The 20,929-nt window shown below is 38.4% G+C and overlaps 1 protein-coding gene and 1 pseudogene across 7 annotated transcripts in view; one reads left to right on the top strand and one right to left on the bottom strand.

Annotated features, from left to right (window-relative positions):
* The window catches only part of MAST2 (microtubule associated serine/threonine kinase 2), a 231,966-nt gene that overhangs the window by 40,936 nt on the left and 170,101 nt on the right, over positions 1-20,929 (top strand). The window lies entirely within an intron of this gene.
* Positions 5,825-19,988, bottom strand: LOC103892706 (translation machinery-associated protein 16-like; annotated as a pseudogene).

The following is a 20,929-nucleotide window of genomic DNA, read 5'->3' as shown; positions in this document are numbered from 1 at the left end:
TATAAAGGTACAGTAATCAGGTCGGTGTGATTATTGGTATAAGGATAGATATATAGATCACTGGAACCAAATAGACAAATTTGCCAAGGCAATTTAATGGGGGAAAAGGTAGTCTTCATAACAAACGGTGTTGAAACAATTCACACAAAAATTTCAACCTCGATACTTACCTCATGCTGTACAAAAATTAACTTGAAGTGGGTAATTGAACAAATGTAAGAGCTTAAATCATAAAATGTGTAGAGGAAAACAGGAAAAAATTTTTGTGATTTTAGGTGGGGCAAAGGTTTTTTGGAGTAAAAAAAGCTTGACCTATAAAAGGAAAAAAATTGGCTTTTATCAGAAAAATTTTTGCTCTTGAGTATTTATTTTTAATGGGATGAAGACAAATTGAAGTGTATCTACAAGGGGGTGGAATGATGAGTAATGCTTTTGTTAAAGAGTTAATAACAGATTTTGTTGTCTGTTTGGATTTTAATACATATCTAGAAGTCATAATGAATGTTCTTTGCATGCAACTCCTGTGGGTTTACCCGTTAATTTATACTTTTTTCATTTCTACTCAAGAAAATATATTTGAATGAAATCATTGTGAATGCCTTCTACTTTACAAAAGTAAATACAAGCTGTACACCTGTGTTCCACATCCTGCTCCTGCCACTTAGTAATCATATGACCCTCTGCAAGTCACTGAACCTCTTTAAGCCTCTGTTTTCTCATCTTTAAACTCAAAATAATATTAAGACTTTCCTCATGCAGTTTTTAGGATGAAATGAGACAATCCATTTAAAATAGCATAGTGCCAGATTTATAGTTAAATTTAGAGGCAGCCAAAAGCTACCTCTCTACATAGTGAACTATAACCTAATTTAATATATAAACTACCTGCAACCTAACCTAAGAGTATACTCTTGTAACAAGTAGCTGAGCCTCAGTCAAGCATAGCAGCCAAGTTTTCAGCCAGTGATATAGGCTGAATATTGCCAAAACATGTTCAAATAAGGCAAACACCTGAACTGCAGCTCATCAGGCTACTTCTGTATGTCCTTTCTGTTTCTCTGGCTATAAATATAGCCCACATGCATTGGGGGATGGAGCATTCTGAACTGCATTTGGTACTGGATGCTAACTGGTTCATTAATCTCTATTTTTTTGAGACAGGGGCTTGCTTAGTCACCCAGGGTGGAGTGCAGTGACATGGCTCACTGCAGCCTGGACCTCTTGGGCTTGAGTGATGCTTCTGCCTCAGGCTGCTCCCTCCCCCACCTTTCCCAGAAGCTGGGACCACAGTTTTCATTTCCTTATTATCTGTAATGGAGGTTGGGGGTGGGGGCTCCCTGTGCTGCCCAGGCTGGTCTCAAACTTCTGGGCTCAACCAATCCTCCAGTCTCCACCTCTGCCTCCCAGAGTGCTGGAATTACAGGGGTGAGCCACTGCACCTGGCAAATCTGTTTTTTGTTCAATTAAGTCATTAAATTTAACTTGTCTCAGGTTTTTCATTTAATAATATGAACAAAATGTATATATTTTTTTCTTTTTATGCCTCCGTACTTCAAATAGTTATTAGTAGCTGTGATACAGTAAGAAATATTGTATATATTTCTTACCGTGTAAAGAAATATATACATATATATATTTCTTACCGTATAAAGAAATATATACATATATATATTTCTTACCGTATAAAGAAATATATACATATATATATTTCTTACCGTATAAAGAAATATATACATATATATATTTCTTCTGTATATATATAATTACTGTGATACAGTAAGAAATACATGTATTCCTTATATATGTAGCTGGGACCACAGGTGCATGCCACGATGCCTGGCTAATTTTTTGACTTTTTTGTAGAGACAGGATTTTGCCATGTTGTGTGGGCTATTCTCTGCTGGGCAAGGTGTCAGAACCCGGCTGTGGAGAGTTGTTGGCTCACTGGTGGTAAAAGAATTTACTGACAGCAGTATAGGTTTAGAAACGAAAGTTTTGTTAGATAGAATGCTGCAGCAGAGTGCAGTACGGTGCTTCATTCAGCAGGAAGGACTGAGTGTGTTGCGGTGGATTTTCCTTAGGGGTATTTATGGACTTTAAAGCAGGACCTTAGGGTAATTTGGACCATATTATTTATGTAGGTCATGATAAATTATTACATTTGTACACTTTGGGTGCCTTGATGTCAGCAAGGGTTGCAAAATAAGTTTTGACATGCATGCATTCTGGAGATGTATAGAAATTCTAGTTACTTATACATTTTTGGGAAAGAAGCCTGGTACCAGATGCTGGCTTTAGATAATAGAGAAATCTAATTACTTTTCAGTTTTTCAGATAAGGAGTTTTGTCTTCAGATGGTCTGCTTGATTGCCACTAGGTGATCATTGTATTCTTCTGTGTCGAACTCCCGGGCTCAAGCGATCCACCCACTTTGGCCTCCCTAAGTACTGGGATTATAGGAATGAGCCACTGTACCTGGCTGGTACTTTTATCTGAAATTGAGAATACAGGAAAAGGAACAGGTTTGGGGGAGAAAATTAATGAGTTTGATTCTCAGATGATGACAGGTAATCTGGTGTACATATCCTTTTAAAAATATTGATATGAAATTTACATAACAAAATCAACCATTTTAAAGTGAACAATTCAGTGGCATTTAGTACTGGCAGATTTGTTTTTCACAATACAACTGCCACCTCTATCTAGTTGCAAAAGCTGTCTGTTACTTTAGATTTAAACCTCTTATCCATTAAGCCCTTTCTCCCCACTCCCCTTCCATGCAACCTGCATTTTGTCTCTGTGGATTTCTCTATTCTGGATATTTTATATAAATAGTATTATACATATGTGACCTTCTGTATCTGGTTTATTTCATTTAGCATAATGTTTGGATGTTCATCCACATTCTAGCATATATTGGTACTTTATTCCTTCTTTTGGTTGAATAATATCTCATTGTATGTGTCCAACACAACTTTTTGTTCATTGATGGACACTGGGCTGTTTCCACCTTTTGGATACTGTGAATAGTGCTGCTATGAACTATATGTATACATGTACTTGAGTACCTGTCTTCAGTTCTTTTGGGGATATACCTGGGGTGGAATCACAAAGAAATATGGTAATTCAACTTTTTGAGGAATAACCGAACTGTTTTCTGTAATAGCTTACCATTTTACAGTTCCACTAGCAATGTACCGAAGGTTTCAGTTTCTCTATATCTTTGTCAACTTGTTATATTCCATTTAAAAAATTATTGTTTAGTTATACTATCCTGGTGAGTATGAAGTGGTACCTCGTTGCGGTTTTGATTTGTAGTTCTGTAATGACTAATGATGTTGAGCATCTTTTCATGTGTTTTTTGATCATTTATATATGTTCTTTGGAAAAATGTCTCTACAAGTCCTTTGCCCATTTTTTTTGGTTGAATATTTTTGTTGTTTTAAGTTTGTTATATATTCTGGGTATTAGACCCTTAGTTATATGATTTCCAAATATTTTTTCCTATTCTGTGTGTTGTCTTTTTAGTTTGTTGATAATGTCCTTTGAAGTTTAAAAATGCCCTTGATGAAGTCTAACTTATCTGTGTTTTTCTGTTATTGCTTATGCTTTTGGTTTCATATCTAAGAATCCATTGCCAGCTCCAAGGTCATGATTTACTTCTATGTTTTATTCTATGAATTTTATGGTTTTACTTCTTATATTTACTTCATCGACCCATTTTGAGTCAGTTTTTATATTCAGTGTGAGGTAAGAGTTTATTTTTTTGCATGTGGATATCACTTTTTAGGTATCCTTTCAAGAGTTAGATGTCCAGAGTAAAGTACAGCAGTTTAGGGCTATAGATGTGGACTTGGAAGCTGTGGATTAAATCACCATGGGAGAGAGTACAGAGAAATAAAAGGAATGTAGGGGAACATGAAAAAATTACATGTGAAAGGATAGATAATGTTAGACAGTGAAGTATTCAACTTAGTTAAGAACTGTAGGAGTTTAGATAAAGTGCATTCACTTGAGAATTGCTGTCCTTTTCACTCTTAGTTTTTCTTTTTGTAAGAGGAACTTGTTTCTAATGCCATCTAGTGTCTTTTGAAAGGTATATGAGTAATGTTGAGGTTTTAAAATAAAAGTTGTGAAATTTCATGAGACTTGAGCAGTATATTGGCAGTCCTAGCTTAGTCTCAAGAGCATCCTTAAGAGAGAAGTATAAGAACACATTAATTACTTTGCCTGAACAAATTCGGAGCTGAATTTCATCTTGAATTGTTAAGCATTTTTATCATCTCTTTAGTGTTAATTTGTAAAGAATTTAAGATACCTTAAAAATAGTGACATCTAAATTTTTTTTCTTATCTTGAATTTGTCTTACAAAAATTGTAGATAGCCTTACTTTTTTTTGTTTTTGTTTTTGTTTTTGAGACAGGGTCTTGCTCTGTCACCCAGGCTGGAGTGCAGTGGTGCAACCTTGGCTCACCGCAGTGTTAACCTCCTAGGGTCAAGTGATTCTCCTGCCTCAGCCTCCTGAGTAGTTGGGACTACAGGCATGGGCCACCATGCCTGGCTAATTTTTATTTTTGTTTATTTTTAAACTTTTATTTATCTATTTTTTTGAGACGGAGTTTCACTCTTGCTGCCCAGGCTGGAGTGCAGTGACGAAATCTTGGCTCACTGCAACCTCTGACTCCCAGGTTCAAGTGATTCTCCTGCCTCAGTTTCCTGAGTAGCTGGGATTACAGGTGCCTGCCACCATACCCAGCTAATTTTTTGTATTTTTAGTAGAGACGGTGTTTCACCACGTTGGCCAGGCTGGTCCCAAACTCCTGGCCTCAAGTGATCCACCTGCCTCGGCCTCCCAAAGCTCTGGGATTATAGGTGTGAGCCACTGTGCCCGGCCTCTTTATCCCGTTTCAAAAGATAAATTAATTGTGGGAGAGCAATATAACAATCATCACTGATTTTTTTTTAACCATTTAACTCTGGTTCAAAAGATAAATAATAATCTATAATCCACCAGTGTATACAAATTTCTTATCACATTTTCCCTTATGTTGTAAAAAAAGAAAATAGGTTTAATGTTTAAAGAAGGATTAATTTGATATTATTACTGAAAGACAATTTTGCTGTTATCACAGCTGAAAAAGTAGTGACAGAAATCTTTTAGGAAACAGGTTACTGTCCGTTTCACAAGATGTGAAATTAGATGATCATAAATATACAAGAAAAACAAAACATTTTCTGTCCTTAGTTATATTGCTCCCCCCTGGCCTGAAATTCAGATGAAAAAGATTAAATAACTTTTGCAGATCACGTCTATCTATTTTAGCAACTTAATATAAATGAAAAGCAATCTTCATTTTAAAATAAATATCATAGGCCAGGTGCAGTGGCTCACACCTGTAATCCCAGCACTTTGGGAGTCCGAGGCAGGTGAATCATGAGGTCAGAAGTTCAAGACCAGCCTGGCCAACATGGTGAAACCCCGTCTCTACTAAAAAAACACAAAACAAATTAGCTGGGCGTGGTGGTGGGTGCCTGTAATCCCAGCTACCTGGGGGGCTGAGGCAGGAGAATTGCTTGAACCTGGGAGGCGGAGGTTGCAGTGAGCCGAGATGATGCCACTGCACTCCAGCCCAGGTGACAGTGCAAAACTCCGTCTTAAAAAAAAAAAAAAAATCATAACACCATTTTTGAAACTGCAAATGAAACTCTCATCATATAAGAGAATGTCAACATCAAATTCTTGTATCTTGATGATTATGTATCATAATCAATGAATATAATTTGAAGCTCTCAAATTATTTATTTTGAATTCAAGTGAAGATGATTAGGCTACTCCAGTCATTTCCTCATCTGAGTCATTTGATTCATCGTTTAGTTCCAATTCCGCTAAATCTTGGTCTACAGTTATAATAGTTTTCCTCTTGCACTTCTTGGGAATTGCATCATTGGCGCAGATTTTTCTCATTTTAATGTTTGGCAATTTCTTTAGATCAAAGTCCCATTCCCTAAATGTTTTCAGATTACTTGCATTTAGAGTGTCTGGAATCTCAAGGCCACATCCTTCATACTGCTGTCCCTCCCACTCCATCGTCTGCTTGATGATGGTGTCCTGGGAACAGTGCCGCCTCTCCTGCCTGTCCCTGATACTGTTATGTAACTCAATCTGCTCCAGCTCACTGCTAAATCAATTTAATTTAAGTACCTTTCAGTTAGTTCACAAGCATCTTTGTTTGAATATCTTTTTTTGGGGGGGGGATCAAGATGATTTTGAAACCATTGCAGTTTTTCACCAATAAGATTGAAACACAAGGCCTTTTCATTCTTCAATTTTTCCTTTTTTTCTTGTTTGTGGGCCTCTCTCATAATTTGAGCTGCTTTTCTGCTATATGGATGAATGACTTTTTTCCCCATCCTGCACTTTTTCCCTTTGGTGCTTTAGGTATAGTGACGTCCTCGCGGCCACAGAGGAGCTCTGCACTCTAGACCCAGGCAGTCTCACCAACCACAAGAGCAGCAGCTCACAGGAGTACTCGGGCCAAATCCCCCTGGGGCCTCCCTTTTTCTTTTTTTTTAAGATGAGATTTTGCCATATTGCCCAGTCTGGTCTCGAACTCCTGGGTTCAAGCCATCTCCTCGCCTCAGCTTCCCAAAGGGTGTGAGCCACTATGCCCAGTGAGTACTAGTCTTTTAATTAGGCTGTTATTGTCATGTGTTGCTTTGCACTGGTATATTTACAGTGCTGAGCAAAGATTGAAAAGCAGTGCTACTGGTGCATTCTATCATGTAGACAATATAATTACTAGTGATAGTTTAGTTGCAATAGAGAACTAATAGTTACTAGACCCTATTCCTAGTTTAACGTATGTTCTATATTTTCTCAGGAACATTGAGTGAGTTGTCATTCTTCATTTTTGCAATATGTCTTATCTATAGAATGTATAGGGAACAAGGCTGGTTTCAGCATGTGTAGACTGGTGGCCTTAAGAGATAGGAATGTTAAGAAATAGTAGTAGTGTACAATAAACCATTAATATAGCAGTCCTGAGACTACTATCCTTAGAAAGCCTTGTGCGGAAGGTCGACCCTTGTCTGGTATCTGGAAACTTGAATGGTAAACAGTTTCCTACACTGATAAAAATTTCCTTGAATGATAAGAGTGACTTACTGTGCAAACAATGTGATTTATGCTGAACATTTACTGTCCTTCTGGGAGTCTGAAATTTTGGTACGTAGTAGGCAAGAGGGTGCCTGTGTGAGCAGCTCCATTAAAAACTTTGGACACTGAGTCTTTGGTGAGCTTTCCTGGTAGACAACATTTCATGGATATAGTTACCAGGTGTTGCTGGAAGAAATAAGTGTGTCTTATGTGACTTCACTGGGAGCGAACTCTGGGAAACTTGTGCTTGGTTTCCTCCAGACTTTGCCTCATGCACCTTTTCCATATGCTGATTATATGCAGGGTCCTGTGAGTACTCCTGGAGGATCATGGAACCTGGGGATGGTCTTGGTGACCCCTGACACAGGTAGTCTTTGAAGGATTTATGAAAATAGTTAAGGGTATAGCCGGAGTAATCAGGCAAGAGAAAGAAAGAAAGGGCATTCAAGTAGGAAGAGAGGAAGTCAGATTATCCCTGTTTGTAGATGACATGATTGTATATGTAGAAAACCCCATCATCTTGGTCCAAAAGCTCCTTCAACTGATAAACAAATTCAGCAGAGTTTCAGGACACCAAATTAACATAGAAAAAACCACTAGCATTCCTATCCACCAACAACAGCCAAGCTGGGAGCCAAATCAGGAAGGCAATCCCATTCACAATTACCACAAAAAGAATACAATCCCTAGGAATACTGCTAACCAGGGAGGTGCAAGATTTCTACAATGAGAATTACAAGACACTGCTCAAGGAAATCAGAGAAGACACAAACAAATGAAAAAACATACCATGCTCATGGATAGGAAGACTCAATATCATCAAAATGACCATACTGCCTAAAGGAGTTTACAGATTCAATGCTATTCCTATCAAACTACCAAGAACATTCTTCACAGAACTAGAAAAAACGATTTTAAAATTCATATGGAACCAAAAAAGAGCTTGAATAGCCAAGACAGTCCTAAGCAAAGAGAACAAAATTGGGGGCCTCATGTTACCCGACTTCAAACTGTACTACAGGGATACAGTAACCAAAACAGCATGTTACTTGTACAAAAGGCACATAGATCGGTGGAACTTTATTTCTGGCAGAAATAAAGCTGCACACCTATGACCATGTGATCTGTGACAAAACTGACAAAAACAAGTAATGATACTGGGATAACTGGCTAGCCATATGCTGAAGATTAAAGCTGGACCCCCTCTTTTTTTTTTTTTTTTTGAGATGGAGTCTCTCTCTGTCGCCCAGGCTGGAGTGCAGTGGTGTGATCTAGGCTCACTGGAAGCTCCACCTCCTGGGTTCATGCCATTCTCCTGCCTCAGCCTCTGGAGTAGCTGGGACTACAGGTGCCCGCCACCACGCCTGGCTAATTTTTTGTATTTTTAGTAGAGATGGGGTTTCACCATGTTAGTCAGGGTGATTTGGATCTCCTGACCTCGTGATCTGCCCGCTTCAGCCTCCCAAAGTGCTGGGATTACAGGCGTGAGCCACTGTGCCCCGCCCATATTTTCTTTATCTAGTCCACTGTTGATGGGCACCTAGGTTGATCCCATGTCTTTACTATTGTGAATAGTGCTGTGATGAACATGCGAGTACATGTGTGTTTTTGGTAGAACGATTTGTTTTCTTTTGGATATTTACCCAGGAATAGGATTGCTGGGTTGAATGGTAGTTCAGTTTTAGGCTCTTTGAGAAGTCTCCCAACTACTTTCCAGAGTGCTGAACTAATTTACGTTCCTACCAACAGTGTATACGTGTTCCCTTTTATCTGCAGTCTTGCCAGCATGTGTTGTTTTTTGGCTTTTTGATAATAGCCATTCTGACTGGCATAAGATGGTATCTCATTGTGGTTTTGATTTGCATTTCTCAGATGGTTAGTGTGGAGCATTTTTTCATGTTTGTTGGCTGCTTGTATGTCTTCTTTTGAGAAGTGTCTGTTCGTGTCTTTTGCCCATTTTGTGATGGGGTTGTTTTTTCCTTGTTTAATTGTTTAAGTTCTTTATAGAGTCTAGATATTAGACCTTTGTCAGATGCATAGTTTGCAAATATTTTCTCCCATTCTGTAGGCTGTTAACTCTATTGATTGTTTCTTTTGCTATGCAGAAACTCTTTAGTCTAATTAGGTCCCACTTGACAATTTTTGTTTTTGTTGCAATTGCTTTTGAGGACTCAGTCATAAATTATTTCCCAAGGTCAGTGTCTGGAATGGTGTTTCCTAGTTTGTTTGTTTGTTTGTTTGTTTGTTTTTTCCCTAGGATTCTTACAGTTTGAGGTCTTACATTTAAATCTTTAATCCATCTTGTGTTAATTTTTGTATGTGGTGAAAGGTAGGGTTCCAGTTTCATTCTTCTGCATGTGGCTAACCAGCTATCCCAGCACTATTTATTGAATAGAGAGTCCTCTCCCCATTGCTTATTTTTGTTGACTTTGCTAAAGATCAGAAGATTATAGGTGTGTGGCTTTATTTCTGGGTTCTCTATTCTGTTCTGTTGGTCTATGTGTCTGCTTTTGTACCAGTACTATGCTTTTTTTTTTTAAACACTGTAGCCTTATAGTATAGTCTGAAGCTGGGTAATGTAATCCCTGCAGCTTTGTTCTTTTTGCTTAGGATTGTTTTGGCTATTTGAGCTCTTTTTTGGTTTCATGTAAATTTTAGAATAGTTCTTTCTAGTTCTGTGAAAAATGACATTGGTAGTTTGATAAGAATTACGCTAAATCTGTAGATTGATTTGGACAGTATGGCTCTTTCAACAGTATTGATTCTTCTAATCCATGAGCATGAAATTTTTTTCCTTTTGTTTGTGTCACCTGTGATTTCTTTTAACAGTGTTTGTAGTTCTCCTTGTTGAGATCTTTTACCTCCTTGGTTAGATGTATTCTTAGGTACTTTTTCTTTTTTTTGTAGCTATTGTAAATGGGACTGCATTCTTTACTTGGCTCTCAGCTTGAACGTTACTGGTATATAGAATTGCTACTGATTTTTGTACATTGATTTTGTATCTTAAAACTATGAAGCCATTTATCAGTTCCAGGAGCCTTTGGCGGAGTCTTTAGGGTTTTCCAGGTATAAAATCATATTGTCTGCAAAGAAAGATAGCTGGACTTCTTTGCTGTTTGGATGCCTTTTCTTTCTTTCCTTTGTGTGATTGCTGTGGCTAGAACTTCCAGTACTCTGTTGAACAGCAGTCAGAAGAGTAGACATCCTTGTCTTGTTCCAGTTCTCAAGAGGAATGTTTCCAGTTTTTCTCGTTCAGCATGATGTTGGCTGTGGATTTGTCATAGGTGGCTTTTATTTATTGTGAGATATGTTCCTTGGATGCCTAGTTTGTTGAGGGTTTTTATCATGAAGGGATGGTGGATTTTACTGAAAGCTTTTTCTGCATCTATTCATCTCACTCCTTTTTTTCTGCTTGACCTAATAGAAAAAATTTTCAGCCCTACTTGAAATGAATTACCTGAGCTGAGGAACTGAGATTGCTGCTGGCAAATAGAATTAATGGACTGTTTTTTAAAGAGGGCAAAAAGCTCCAAACAGAAACATTTCTGAGATGTGTTGGGGCATTTTGGGAATAAAGTAACATGCATTTATAGGGAGATAGTAAAATGAAAATATAGGAATTTACTTTTTTGTTCAGTTATTTAGCCTTTAAAAAAATACTTATGGATGCATAGGAAGTTGCAAAAATAGTGCAGAGTACTATGAACCCTTCACCCAGCTTTCACCAATAGTGTCATCTTATATAGCTATAATACAATATTAAAACCATGAAAATGACATTTGTACAATATCATTAACTAGATTATAGCCCTTATTTGGTCTTTATGTACACTTGTATATGTTTGTGTGTGTATGTACAAGTCATGCAATCTCATCCCATGAATAGATTTGTGTAATGGCCACCACCACAATCAACATACAGAACCGTGCTGTCATTACAAAGGAATTCGCTTGGGCTGCCCTTTTATATTTGCCTTCCCACCCCGTCTTTATCTTCTTGCAACCACTAATATGTTCTCCTTCTCTATGTGAATTATATTTATATTTCCTTTTGAGACAGGGTCTTACTCTGTCCCCCAGGCTGGAGTGCGGTTTTGCAGTCATGGCTCACTGCAGCCTCCACCTCCCAGGCTCAGGTGATCCTCCCGCCTCAGCCTTCCGAGTAGCTGGGATCACAGGCACAAGCCACCATGCCTGGCTAATTTTTTTTTTTTTAATTTGTAGAGATTGAGTCTTGCTATGTTGCCCAGACTGGTCTCGAACTCCTGAGCTCAAGTGATCCTCCTCCCTCAGCCTTCCAAAGTGTTGGAATTAAAAGAGTGAGCCACTATGCCTGGCCTTTATGTGACTATTATATAAATGGAACCATATAGTATATAACCTTTTGAGATTTTTTTCAGTAAGTATAATGTTTTTAAGATCCATCTAAATTGTTGCATGTATCCACTCAGTTCTTTCCCTCTTTGTGTGTAGTATTCCATTGTATGGTCACACATCACTTGTTTATTTACTCACATGTTGATAGATTTTATGTGTTTGTTTTTTGAATCTGCACCACTGGTAATGGGTTTTTTTAAAGCTATTAACTTTTTTTTTAAATTAAAAAAAATTATTTTTTGTTGAGATGGTATCTCTGTCACCCAGGCTGGAGTGCAGTGGCATGATCTTGGGTCACTGCAACCTCTGTCTCCCAGGTTACAGTGATTCTCATACCTCATCCTCCCGAGTAGCTGAGATTACAGTCGCCTACCACCATGCTCACTAATTTTTGTATTTTTAGTAGAGACAGGATTTCCCCATGTTGGTCAGGCTGGTCTCGAACTCCTGAGCTCAGGTGATCCACCTGCCTTGGCCTCCCAAAGTGCTGGGATTACAGATGTGAGCCCCATGCCCTAAAACTATAAACTTTTAAAAGTTTTGTATGTATTCTAAATATAAATTCCTTGTTGGATATGTGGTTTGCAAATAACTTTGCCCAGTCTGTTCTTTGTTTTTTTTATTCTTTTTAACAGAGTGTTTTGCATAACAAATTTATTAATTTTTTAAAATTATTATTGTTTTTTGAGTCAGAGTCTCTGTCTTCTAGGCAGTAGTGCAGTGGCTTGATCTCAGCTCACGGCAACCTCTACCTTCTGGGTTCAAGTGATTCTCCTGCCCAGCCTCCTGAGTAGTTGGGATTACAGGTGTGTACCATCACGTCTGGGTAATTTTTGTATTTTTAGTAGAGACAGGTTTTTGCCATGTTGACCAGGCTGGTATTGAACTCCTGACCTCAAGTGATCCACCCACCCTGGCCTCCCAAAGTGGTGGGATTACAGGCGTGAGCCACTGTGCCCATCCTAAAATTGTTTTTCTGTTTCTTAAAAGAAAAATTTTTTATACTACCTTTATGTGTACAATCTCTTTTTTTTTCAATCAGCTTTCTTAGGTTGAAAAATGTCTTTAATTTTGATGAAGTTCAAGTTGTGTTCTTGGTGTCATGTCTAAGAACTTTTCACCTATTCCTAGGTTCTGAAGATTTTCTCCTGTGTGTTCTTATAAAAATTTACAGATTTATTTTTTACATTTAACTCATGATCAATTTTGAAGTAATTTTTGTGTATAGTGTGAGGTGTAGGTTAAGCTTATTTTTTTATTTAGCTCATGGATGTCCAGTTGTTCTAGTATAAGTTATGGAAAAGTGTGTCCTTCCTGCATTGAATTGCTTTTCCACTTTTGCCAAAAATCAATTGGACATATTCAGGCCGGGCACGGTGGCTCATGCCTGTAATCTCAGCACTTTGGGAGGCTAAGGTGGGCAGATCACCTGAGGTCAGGAGTTCGAGACCAGCCTGGCCAACATGGCAAAACCCTATCCACTAAAAATATAAAAATTAGCCAGGTGTGATGGTTCATGCCTGTAATCTCATCTACTCGGGAGGCTGAGGCAAGAGAATCACTTGAACCCAGGAGGCAGAGGTTGCAGTGAGCTGAGATTGTACCACTGTACTGCAGCCTGGATGACAGAGTGACCCTCTGTCTCAAAAAAAAAAATCAATTGGACATATTTGTGTGGTTTATGTCTGGGTTCTCTTTTCTGTTCAGTTCACTTATGGGACTATCCTTCTGCCAATACCACAATGTTTTGATTACTGCTGCTGTATAGTAAGTCTTAACATTGGGTAGAGTAATTCCTTACACTTATTGTTCTATTTCAAAATTGTTTTAGTGATTTTTTTTTCTTTCTACTTAAATTTTAGAATAAGCTTTTTTATATCTACAAAAAGTCTTGCTGGGATTTTGATAGGAATTACATTAAACCTATAAAGAAATATGAGATAAAGGAAAAACTAAACTTTTACCTACTCTCAAACTCACCACAACACAGGACCCTTCTGACACCACATTTATGGGTTTTTTTCCCTGTACACCAAACAGCAGACACAAGCTGGGTGTCTTATAATTTAACTCAACTCCTGTACTGTATGCCTGGAATAAGCATCAGATCCCATAGGCTAAGGCCCTGTCCCATAAGATTGCCCCTACTTTAGATCCAGTTTCGGTCCTGGCTGGTTTTACCTGTTTTTTGACTGACCAGCTGTAAATTGGATACAGATGAACCACCAGTTGGAGAAGTACATAGAATGAGGTAGGTGGGAAGGAGTGTGGAGCTTCACCTTCTCTGGGCTCGCTGTCCTCCAGGTACCTGCATGCGGTCAGGATCCTGGAAGCTCTCTGAACCCTGTGGTTCACTGATTTTCATGGTAGCTTTATCACATAGGCATGATCCCCTTCCCAGAGGATTGGAGGGTGGGGTGGAAAGTTCCAATTTTCTAATCATGGCTTGGTCTTTCTGGTGCACAGCCTCCATACAGGAGCCCAGTTAACATTCCCTTTGTTAGAACAGAAGGCATTTCTATCACCCAACAAATTCTAATGGATTGGGAGCACTGTGTCAAGAACTAGGATGAAGACCAAAAAATATATATTTTTATTATAAATCACAATATCACAATAAGTTTTGAGGAGAAATGGCTTTTTTATCTATTTGATTCTTCTGACCCATGAAAATAGTGTGTCTCTCAACTTATGTAGATTTTTAATTCTTTTCATCAGCATGTTGTAATTTTTAGCATACATATCTTGTATATGTTTTGTTGGATTTCTAAGTATTTTATCTTTTTGTATTTTCATGCTCCTTGCCAGGAACAGTCTCAGTCCCTCAGCGCTGGTAATTTATTTCAAGTGGGGTTGAAATTTAAGAGGTCAGATAGAAAAAAGAAATGAGATGAAACTTTTTTTTTTGCAACTTTAAATGATGTTGTATTTTAAATTTTAGTTTTTACATGTTTGTTGCTACTAGTATATAGAAATATGGTTGGTTTTTGTGTGCCGATCTTGTATCCGGTGAGTTTGCTGAACTCATTTAGGAGTTTTTCTTGTAGACTGAGCTTTTCTACATAGGCAATCATGTCATCTCCAAATAGGACAGTTTTATTTTTTCCAATCTATATATTCCTTTTCTACCATTTTCTTACTTTGTTGCTCTGGCTAGGATTTAATTAAACACTAAATTTTTATTCTGGTAGTGCTGACTTCAGGAGCCTAATTTGGGACTAGCAAATGCTAGTTTCACTCACGTATCATTACAGTTTCAGATTTTCGGCTTCTCTTGGACTTCAGAAGTTTAACTTGGATTGATCTTGAATATTGATCTTGAATATGCTGAAGGCAGTAAAAGCTCTGTGTCCTGAGTTGTACACAGTGCAATATAATTTTTATTTATTTGCCTCCCTTGAGTGTGAGCTTCTTGAAGAAGACAGTTCTGAAGATACAGGGCTTGGTACACAGCAAACTTGTAATTAATGTTTGAGGCCAGGCATGGGTGGCTCACATCTGTAATCCAATGCTTTGGGAGGTTGAGGTGGGAGGATTGCTTGAGGCCAGGAGTTCAAGACCAGCCTGGACAACCTAGCAATATCCCGTATCTAAAAATAATAATAGTTATAATTGTTTGTTGAGCAAATATTTAAATGAATAAATGGAACTAATATGTGGCTTCTTCTCATATAAGAAGTCTAGGGAAAACCTTTTCAGACAAGATATAGTGTAACTCAGGTTGAAATGACAAATGTGAGACTATTTGCAGTCACACACGCAGTTGCACATGTGATTTTGACATCAAATATTTTTGTTTATTTTTGTTTACTTGCATGCCTTGTAAGTTTCATGTTTTACTAACAAGACACTTTATTCTTTGAGTGTTACATGTCGTTTGGTTTGGTTCGCTTCTGTATGTTAAAAAAACGTTCTGTCTTTTGAAAAGATACCATTATCTAATTGGTTTTAAGTTAGGAGAATTCTAAATTACAGGGCACAGTAAAATAAATGAGCAATTATACCGAGGAAGAGCAAAACAAACAAAAAAGAATCATGGAACCATGTTTTGTATGTAAGTGGGGAGAAGTTATCCTTTAGATCTGTTTTTTTTTTTATGTGAGTATGCTTGAATGTATATGTCATGAGGGTAGTGGGCTGGGCTGAGCTGGGGAGGAGATGTGCATCATATGTAGGGAGTAGACTTAAGTTAGTTATTGTTAAATAATACTTTAGCAAGGGAATTAGTACTTGTTTAAGTGTTCATATTGCCTTAATATTAGCATAGCTTTTTCATCAATATGTTCAGTATCTCAAACATCAAATTTGCATGAAAATATTCTCCCAAACCCCTAATCCTTCCCTGTTTTATTTTTCTTCATTGCATTTATTATCTTCTAACATACTGTATATTTTATGTATTCATTTTTTGTTTAATGCCTGTCTACATCCACTTGAATGTAAGCTTTAAGAGGTCAGGGATTTTTATCTATTTCTATTAACAGTTGTATATCTAGGCCCATGATATCATCTGGTACATAGAGAATACTTAATTGTAAATCAATGAAAGGAGGATTACTTTGAAAAGAGTGATTTCTAGGATATTGGAATAAGGAATCTTAATCATAAGCCTATGTAAATGATAAAATATGATCCCTATGGAATAGCAGGAAAGTCATTGTCCTTTTACCCTGAGGAGCATATTTGTCCTCTATAAAAAGGCCTTTCTATTTGGAAGGAATTTTACTTGATTGATTGACTCTCTGTTTAAGCAACAAACGAAAAAGAATCTTTTGTTGAGAAGCTACCACAGACTGTAAAGGTTCCAGCTTCTGTGCTTTGTGCTGGATGGGGCACCACTGTGATGGGCCTGATGAGTCTCTGAGACTGCTGCAGGACTCGGATTTTGTAACTAAAGTTAGTTTTTTTTTTATGCTTTAAGTTCTAGGGTACATGTGCACAATGTGCAGGTTTGTTACATAGGTATACATGCGCCATGTTGGTGTGCTGCACCCATTAACTTGTCATTTACATTAGGTATATCTCCTAATGCTATCCCTCCCCCATCCCCCCACCCCATGACAGGCCCCGGTGTGTGATGTTCACCTTCCTGTGTCCAAGTGTTCTCATTGTTCATTTCCTACCTATGAGTGAGAACATGCGGTGTTTGTTTGTTTGTTTGTTTGTTTTTTTGTCCTTGCGATAGTTTGCTGAGAATGATGGTTTCCAGCTTCATCCATGTCCCTACAAGGACATGAACATATCCTTTTTTATGGCTGCATAGTATTCCATGGTGTATATGTGCCACATTTTCTTAATTCAGTCTATCATTGATGGACATTTGGGTTGGTTCCAAGTCTTTGCTATTGTGAATAGTGCCGCAATAAACATACGTGTGCATGTGTCTTTATAGCAGCATGATTTATAATCCTTTGGGTATATACCCAGTAATGAGATTACTGGGTCAAATGGTATTTCTAGTTCTAGATCCTTGAGGAATCGCCACACTGTCTTCCACAATGGTTGAACTAGTTTACAGTCCCAGCAACAGTGTAAAAGTGTTCCTGTTTCTCCACATCCTCTCCAGCACCTGTTGTTTCCTGACTTTTTAATGATTGCCATTCTAACTGAAATGAGATGGTATCTCATTGTGGTTTTGATTTGCATTTCTCTGATGGCCAGTGATGATGAGCATTTTTTCATGTGTCTGTTGGCTGCATAAATGTCTTCTTTTGAGAAGTGTCTGTTCATATCCTTTGCCCACTTTGTGATGGGGTTGTTTGTTTTTTTCTTGTAAATTTGTTTGAGTTCTTTGTAGATTCTGGATATTAGTCCTTCGTCAGATGAGTAGATTGCAAAAATTTTCCCCCATTCTGTAGGTTGCCTGTTCACTCTGATGGTAGTTTCTTTTGCTGTGCAGAAGCTCTTTAGTTTAATTAGATTCCCATTTGTTAATTTGTTAATTTTGGCTTTTGTTGCCATTGCTTTTGGTGTTGTAGACATGAAGTCCTTGCCCATGCCTATGTCCTGAATGGTATTGCCTAGGTTTTCTTCTAGGGTTTTTATGGTTTTAGGTCTAACATTTAAGTCTTTAATCTATCTTGAATTAATTTTTGTATAAGGTGTAAGGAAGGGATCCAGTTTCAACTTTCTACATATGGCTAGCTGATTTTCCCAGCACCATTTATTAAATAGGGAATCCTTTCCCCATTGTTTTTGTCATGTTTGTCAAAGATCAGATGGTTGTAGATGTGTAGCATTATTTCTGAGGGCTCTGTTCTGTTCCATTGGTCTATATCTCTGTTTTGATACCAGTACCATGCTGTTTTGGTTACTATAGCCTTGTAGTATAGTTTGAAGTCACGTAGCATGATGCCTCCAGCTTTGTTCTTTTGGCTTAGGATTGTCTTGGCAGTGCGGGCCCTTTTTTGGTTCTATATGGACTTTAAGGTAGTTTTCTCCAATTCTGTGAAGAAAGTCATTGGTATCTCGGCTCACTGCAACCTCCGCCTCCTGGGTTCAAGTGATTCACCTGTCTCAGCCTCCTGAGTAGCTGGGACTACAGGCACGCGCCATCACACCTGGCTAATTGTTGTATTTTTAGTAGAGATGTGGTTTCACCATGTTGGCCAGGCTAGTCTCGAACTCGTGGCCTCAAGTGATCTGCCAGCCTCTGCTTCCCAAAGTGCTGGGATTACAGGCATGAGCCACTGTGCCCGGCCCTTGCGCTGGGTTTTGAAGAATGAATAGGAGTTTACTAGGTGAGAGCTGAAGTAGGGAACCTCTCCAGTAGGTGGGAACATGTACCAAGGCATGAAGCAGTGAAACAAAGTGGTGCGTGCAAGAGAAGTACTCATAGTTTGATGTGGCCAGACACAACAAGAGAGGGAGAAAATCAGGATGAGCTGATCAGGGAGGCCTAAAGTTAATTTTTTCATTGTGCTTATCTTGGCTTGCTTACCATGTAAAGAACCTTATAGCTTTCCACATGGGGTTAGTTATATTTTATTCACTTACTGATAAATAAAAGGATAATTTATGTTGAGGAAATGTTTAGATGCAGCCTATTCTGAGAATTTATGTATTTACTTTTATTTCTGCAAGGTGTTTGACTTTTTATCTAGTCATTGGCTGATAGTCCTCTCAATACTAATAACATAGTAGAGAAGATGATGAAAATGTTTTATTCATCTGTTCTTGGACAAGAAACCCTGCTCTTTCTGTTCTTTTTAGTTGAAACTGAATAAAGCTGAATGTTCTAGTTGGAAGCATGGGTTCAAGTTTCTACTACACTGTTTCTGAGCAGGTTACGTCTCCTTCCTGGGTCTTAATTTCTCCAGATGTAAAATAGGGGATTTGAGGTAAATTAGCATATCCACTTTGATAAAAATTTATCTCGGCTGGGCAGGGTGGCTCATGCCTGTAATCCTGAGGTGGCGGGATGCTGAGATGGGCAGATTACTTGAGGCCAGGAGTTTGTGACAAGCGTGGCCAACATGGTAAACCCCCATCTCTACTAAAAATACACACGCACACAAAAATTAGCCAGGAGTGGTGGCGGGCCCTGTAATTCCAGCTACTCAGGAGGCTGAGGCAGGAGAATCACTTGAACCTGGGAGGCGGAGGTTGGAATGAGCCAAGATCATGCCACTGCACTCCAGCCTGGGTGACAGAGTGAGAATCTGTCTCAAAAAAAAAAAAAATTTATGTGAAGCAAGAATCAATACATGTATGACCCATTAGGGTAATTTTTCTTGGCAGTCCTTCCCTTCCTGGCTGCTGTTTACCAACTTAATTATTCTTCCTGTTTCATGTTAGATCCTATAATCAAGTATATATCTTACTACTCTTGGCCGGGCGCAGTGGCTGATGCCTGTAATCCCAGCACTTCGGGAGGCCAAGGCAGGCGGATCACCTGAGGTCAGAAGTTTGAGACCAGCCTGGCCAACATGGTGAAACCCCATCTCTACTAAAAATACAAAAATTAGCCGAGCGTAGTGGCGGGTGCCTGTAATCCCAGCTACTCAGGAGGCTGAGGCAGGAGAATCACTTGAACCCGGGAGGCAGAGGTTGTAGTGAGCCGAGATCATGCCATTACACTCCAGCCTGGGCGACAAGAGCAAAACTCCGTCTCCAAAAAAAAAAAAATCTTACTACTCCTCTCAACTCCTGCTATTATCTTTGTTATTTTCAGCAACCATGTAGATGGATCCAGCCAATAATATCCTGGCATAGTTGTTGACCTCATTATCATTTCTAGTCTACTTAGCTCTCTGCCTTGTCATACCTCTGAAATGTTCCTTCACTAAAATCGTAACTCTAGGTAACCTCCTCACTACAACCTGATAAATTTTTTAGCTTCCTCATTTAATTATTCTTAAAGTATACCAGTTCTCAGACTTACCAGCACCTCTATTAAATGTTTTCTTCCTGTCTTTTCATCTTTACTTTCCTCCTCTTTTAGCTTAGATTCCATTGTTACTCTCTCTATTCCGTGTCATAAACTGTTTGCCCCATTTTTGGTCAATTTATCTGGTAAAGCTGTCTAGTAAAACTTTGCCTTTGCATTACTGTAGTCTACTGAAGAAAGCCACACAATGGAGCAGATTGGTGGGCCTGTAAAATGATGAAGAATGATGTAGGTCAGTCCTTAATGCTGCTTACCAATTCTACTTTTTGTTCAGCATATTTTCTTGTTCTCTATGTTATCTCTCTCAGTTTTTTTTTTTTTTTTTTTTGCTCATCTCAAATTTGGAATCTCCTTGCTCTGCTGATTTCCTTTTTATTTCATGGAGAAAATAGCTATAATGTGGAAGCTTCTTTAGCTTCTTTACCACTAAAGTTACAAATATTTTGTTACCTGTACCTGCTTTTTCCTTTTCATCTGTTGTGGTGGAAGAAATATTCCTTCTTCTATCACTGTTTATGCTCTCAATCCCCTCCCTTCCTTTTCAAGGATAACTTTTTTTTGAGAACTTTGGCTGCAGAGAGTATGGAGAGTTAAATGGAAGCTGGAAGAGTTGTCTAGATTCACGGTCTTTATTTCCTCATCTGCTACTCGCTGGAGTTGGGCTTTTGCTCCTACCACTCCTCCACTGCTGAAACTGTTCCTACAAAGGGTACCAGTTGACTTCAAGTCAGTTAAATTGGATGGCATTCTTTAATGATGGGCCTCCAGGCAGCGTTTGTTCAGCAGTTCCTGACTATCTTTTCTTGGCTTCTTTAATAGCATTTGCAGTCTTGATTTCCTTCCACCTCTCTGGTTACTCTTCTCCTGTTTCCTACAGTTTAATCAGTTACTACAAATATTACTGTAACATTAAATAAATAAAGGTTTATTATCTTACAGAGAAGAATGTAAAATTTGTATAAATTTTGAGAACCAAACAGGCTTTAAGGAAACCAGGTTGTGGCAGG

The sequence above is a fragment of the Pongo abelii genome, chromosome 1, assembly GCF_028885655.2.
Source record: "Pongo abelii isolate AG06213 chromosome 1, NHGRI_mPonAbe1-v2.0_pri, whole genome shotgun sequence".
In the NCBI taxonomy this organism is placed as follows: domain Eukaryota; kingdom Metazoa; phylum Chordata; class Mammalia; order Primates; family Hominidae; genus Pongo; species Pongo abelii.
The sequence above is the reverse complement of the archived record's forward strand: the minus strand, read 5'-3'. Positions and strand labels throughout refer to the sequence as shown.